Source organism: Rhinoderma darwinii, chromosome 11, assembly GCF_050947455.1.
Source record: "Rhinoderma darwinii isolate aRhiDar2 chromosome 11, aRhiDar2.hap1, whole genome shotgun sequence".
Taxonomy (NCBI): Eukaryota; Metazoa; Chordata; class Amphibia; order Anura; family Rhinodermatidae; genus Rhinoderma; species Rhinoderma darwinii.
The window spans coordinates 84,642,629-84,648,628 of NC_134697.1; positions in this window are offsets into that span (position 1 = coordinate 84,642,629).

Here is a 6,000-nt window from a genome sequence, read left to right on the forward strand (position 1 = left end):
GCTGGAAACCCGACGGAACCTATTAGAGTCCATGGGTTTTGTCGGGCGCCGATGGTGTTTGTTATACAACAGAACCGGCACTACCGGCATTGTCGTTGTTCTGCTCCTCTGGCAGAGCATAACAACGGAAACACAGATACAGGTGTGTACAGGCCCTTAGCTGATCACTTTGTTATTGTTGGTTGTCGGTTTCCGAGAAGCTAATTTAAAGGTTAATTTTTGCTAAACCTCACCAGCTATACCCTTTTGGGAGAGTAATAATCAGGACTGTTTAGAGAATCATGTATGTGGCACTTCTCTCTCCTCCGCTCATACACACCTCTTCACGGTACCGCGCCATTCACTCCAGGCTACGGTCTGGCCTCTGTCCGCACAGTGCCAGCTCTGCTACGTCTACTATTCCTGGTACTTCTGAGGACAGCTCACACTACTAGTTACTTAACTCTCTGCACCTGCTGTCCTTGGCTCTGGAGTAGCAGAATGCACTAATTGGTCAACTTTAGCACCTGTTTCTTTCCTATATAATCTCTCACTCTCAGTTTGACTTTGCCAGAGCAATAAAGTTGCTCCCTCTTAAAGCCTGGTGTTTGCTGTAATTGATCTATTAGACAATATCATCAATTATTCTTGTTTGCCTCCTACCTACCAATCCTGGAATGTGTCAAAAATATTTGTAATTATCTTTATATGTGTGAACATATATTGCTTTTGTGAAAGTGATTAGAATGGGTTTCAAAGATAACATTTTGCATGGACTCCATCTTGTATGGTAGGCATTCATTTTGGATCATTGGAATCTATCTTTTGGCCTGAAGGAGCCATCTTGAGGTTAATAAGTAAAAAGTAAATATCAGCAGATGTCCTGAAGCAATTCTATGTTGTGTTCTTGAATTGAATGTTTTATTACTCTTTTAAGGAGCAGATCAAATAGCCTTGGCCGAATGGACAATGACTGTTTACCATAAGTCAGCCTTGGATTCAGGCCTCTGTTTAATTAATTTAAACTTCTCTGCAGTCTCCATTCTCTAGTGAGATAAGAAGTAGAGACAAATTAACTTGTGTCTCTGAAATGTGTGTCTTCCCATGGGACAAGGTTCAGGCCACCTGGGGCTTGGAGGGTGAAGAATTATTATAATGCATTGATATAATTCTTATTGGCTGAATCAGAGTCATTATCATATTGTAGATGATTGGCTGAAACCAAAGCCTACACCTTTCCTGTCATTATACCATATGTGGAGTTTTGGGATATTACCATATATAGAATGTTTATGTTTGCAAGTATGAAGTTACCACCTACTCTCATTTTCCTATAAATAAAGATGGATCCGCCCCCTGTGGGCAGAGATCGTTTGAACACTGAAGCTGTGTGTCATGGTCTCTCTCCGGCCTCTCTCAGATCCACCATTGAGAGAGCATTCACTAATTTGGAGCTCATAGACAAATGCAGATAATGTCCAACGTTAACGGACATACTAAATTCTGCAGCGACATTACTTGGGGGCTCTTGTCCGGGATTCTCAACACAGATCGAAGGCGACAATCGAAGGTGGATGACGGCTAAGATAACGGAGAACTGCACACAAAACCGGTGAGTAAGAAATGTTATTCTTACTGTGCACTTCTCTCTTGTTTTAGCTGCCGTCCAGGTATTGTCTCTTGACTATTTGGGAACTATGAACACCATTTGTCTATGAGTTGTATGTATGAATTATAGGAATAGGTGTGTGAGTAGAAATGAATCTGTGAGTGTATCTGTGAGCGGCTGAGATAAGGGAGCGTTTGTTTTCTGATCCCAAAACATACAGAAAAAACCAAATACAGAGAAAACACTAAACGGCCTGTCCGAAGTGTTCCCTCCGGCCCCTAGGTTTTGTATGTATTAAGATCAGGTTGCAAATTGATCCTTGCAGAAGTGACGGGTAACCATCCCCGCCCAAGTGATTGTTAGGACTTTCCGCGTATCCAGACTGTGACCCATAGGAGGCGCACCTGGCCGGAAGTAAGAGCACGTATGTGGGCTAATCCTCCGACGCCCGATCTGAATGAGTTGATGATTATTAAGTAACATCTCTGTAACTAGAAAGTTTATGGAATATCCACGGGCCCCTGAGACAGTGAGATAGTTATAAATCATACCCATCCCTTTTAAATACAACATAAAGTAGGTTAACGTACACTGCACCGAGGGACTTGCAATAATTGTGATCTTGTTGACAATAGTTATTTGGCTGCTGTTTAGGAGGCAGGATCAGAGACGTGGTTGCCCAATGACAGTCTAAAATATTTAGCAGAGCGCGTGGGGGGGTAAACTCCATGACAGTCTAAAATATTTAGCAGAGCGCGTTGGGGGAAACCACCATGACAGACTAGAAATAGGCCCAGGATTTAGCAGAGTGCTTCGAGGAGCCCTACGGACAGACTAAACATAGGAGTTAGCAGAGTGCCTAGGGAATCCTCATTGACAGACTAAGAAAGCCGAAAGTCTAGCAGAGGGCATGGGGACTTCTGATTAAAAATATGCCCAAGGTAAAGTGCTGGCCAGCCGGGAATGGGGGCATAACACCCAAGGTACAGGGTGTGGACAAACAGCAGCAGATTTTGTTTGGAAACGATGCGGGGACGGTGCAGTAAAGAACCTGGAGAAAATAACAAAAAAGGCGGGAATGTCCGAGTAGTGGAATCCTCAGTTATACCAGATGGGATGATTTCTTGAGAGATGATGGGCCCTGGATTAATAGACAGAGTTGCAGAGAACAGATAGAAGTGATTGAATGTACCAGAAAAAAACAAAAACAAAAAAAAAAAACACTAGGAAACACAGTTGTCAGTTGTCAGTAAGAATTGACCAGCGTCTATTTCTATAGATAGAGACATTACAGTAGAAAATAATGTGCCAACGTATAAATATTCTATGTACAGCTTTATAAACCAAAGGTTTACAGAAACAAGAGGTTTCCAGGGGTGACATGTGATCAGTTATTAGCCATACATAGAGAGAAAGGCGTCATCAGAATTCATAAAGGAATCAATTAATTCTTCACTTCCTAAAAAGGGAACATTGGGTGAAATGTTCAGGGATTATTGATAGAGAGCTAGATGTGGATTAGGTATTGGCTAGAAATAGAGTTAAAGCCAATAGGATCATTATAAGTGTAATGACCCGGATTGTAGAAGAAGTGAGATTGATAAAGTGAAGATTCTTATGTATTTCTATCCAGATCTGCTTGTTGGAATATACTGTATATCATCTGTCCTAAATTGTCACTAATGAAATTTCCTCTCGTTATAGGAGTTTTCCAAGACGTTTTAAACAATACTGTAAATCTTTTTCCTTTTTGGTTTATTTAACAGTCATTTTAATAATTGCATGGAATGTCTAACAAGATATTGTTAATGTATAGTAACCGTGTTAGACTAATAGAACTAATGATAAGAGAATAACGTGTGTTAACGTGAGGATGTTTGGTCATTGATTGACAGGAGCACATGGTGACATTTTGACCTTGTAGCTCATAAATTTTAGCTAGTAAGGGGTTAATACTACATTCTCTGTTATCTGTGGTATAGCGGTGTCTGCAGAAAGTGCACATATAGTGCAAAATAAGAACTGTAACTTAAAGATTAATAGGAAAAAAGCCTGATAAGAAGACAGGATTGAGTATTATATGTTTTATGTTTATATGTTATATGTTACGTTATATGTGTTTTATGTGTCGACCACAATGAAAAACTTCATTCATATTTAAATGTAATATGATGCGCATTACTAAATGAAGATTATAGTTCATTGGATGAATAATCCAAGATTAGGAGTTTATACACAGTCATTCTAGTTATATACTTGTTTTACCAAAGATACACACAAAAGGCATACAGGTGTGAGATTGGATTCTCAGTACTGAGAGTGTCTGGGAACAGCTGGTGTTGTGAGTGACTTGTGTATGTGCGGAACTATTTTTAAAGGGAAATGGTTTCTTTGAAATCACCACATGATAAGTGATTCGACAAGAAATATTTTTTTATCTCATTGTTACATTTTAGGTTATTATTATTTGATATGAAAGTTTCTATTGGCATATGATGACACATATAGTGCACGATATGTTTCACCATTTGTGTTAATGGATTGGTTTGTTTAATAATTGACATAAACTCATTAAGGAACCAAATATTTTGCAAACCTCTTATTAATTTATAAGAGTATCCTTTCTGTTTAGTGGTGGTATATGCACATGACACACACACACACACACGCACACACACACACACAAACATATTGGGAATATATTTTATGAAATGAAAATGCAAATAAGATGACAGCATTCACAGGAGCTGTTACGTTTATGGTGTCAGATTCCTGTCCAGTCAATCTTATAGTTTCTGACATCCTTGCAGCAATGTAGGTTGTCATTGGATATAAGTCTGATGGACAGATTGAAGTTACTGATGATATGCTAAATTTTATGTGTGCTGCACTCTATGGGGATTGCACTAGGAGGAAGACCTCACATCTCAGGAATATTGAGGGCGGTCCTGTCCTCCTTCTGGGCGCAGGGTAAACAGATGTAGGACGCATGTCTGTGGCCCCTGTGACTGTTAAAATTGTTTGCAAACAGCCCCAAACCCCAGTTGAAGCAGCGCCCTCCGAGCCTCCCACAGTTGAAAAGTATTGATAACCGAACCATACATTGATGTACAGTGTTACAGTGTTAAACCCTACTACATTGCTTCCGCAGGGTTCAACAGAGGAGGAAGAAATGGATGGGTTACATGGATAGGTTATATGGTCAATGGGAGACTTGAGAGGGAATGGGATAAGTCACAGGAAACAGTAGACAGTGAATTTTCAACCTGGTGGGAAGTTGGTTTCCCAGCACATTTGATTCCCCAGTACACAGGTCACCAACATAATTGTATTGAATTAATGAAAATAGAGATGAAAACATTAGAAAATGTAACAGGGGATCCAATATCTAATCCAGCTTTTGAGTTTTTCTTTTGTAGATGGTTCCAGGTACCACCATGAAGTATGCTACAAGACTGGGTATATACTCTTACTACCGAAACAGAGGTAATAAAGTAACAACCACTCCCATCCTCTGTGTCCGCACAGGAGGTGGAGGTGAAGGTACTCGCTGAGGTGTGTAGACTGGCTGAAGGTAAATTTATATATACTGACTCTAGATATGCTTTTGGTATTGCACATGATTATGGCCTAATCTGGAGGAGCAGAGATTTTGCTGGATCCACGGGTAAACCCATAATGTTGAGAGAGTGAGAGAACTGTTTGAGGCTCTGACACTGCCAAAGCATGTAGGTATACTCAAAGTGCAAGCTACCCCTGAAGCGAGGGGGAATAGACTAGTAGACAAGGCTGCAAAAGCTGCGGCTCTCATGTCCCTCATAGAGGAGGACGTAGTATTCTTGACCAGCATAGTATCTGGTCCCATAGACATGATAATATTAAGTAGATTACAAAGTCTAGCCACAAAAGAGGAAAAAGGACATTGGCAGACAAAAGGTGCCAGTGAAGGGGAGGATGGAATATGGAAGGTGGGTAACAGGATGTGCCTACCCAGAGTCCTCTTCCCCATGATAACCCAACTAATGCACGGACCAACGCATGTGTCAAGAGAAGGAATGAGTGCAATGGTGACCAAATGGTGGGTACCCCCGGGGTTTCAGCAAGTGCTGCTGCCAGATTTGTCCAGCGGTGCATGATATGTGTCTGCCATAACATAGGCAAAACTATGCGGGTTGCAAAAAGGCATATGGTAAAGGCAGACTACCCATATCAGCGATTGCAGATTAACTCAGTTACCAAAGGTGGGACAGTATGACATGTAGCGGTCTGTGTAGATCTGTTCTCAAGGTGGCCTGAGGTGTGGCCAGTAACGTGGGCCACAGCAAAAGTAAAAGATGGCTCTCAGAAGTGGTATGTAGATATGGGGTCTCTGAGACAATAGAAAGTGATAGAGGAACTCACTTTACTGGAAG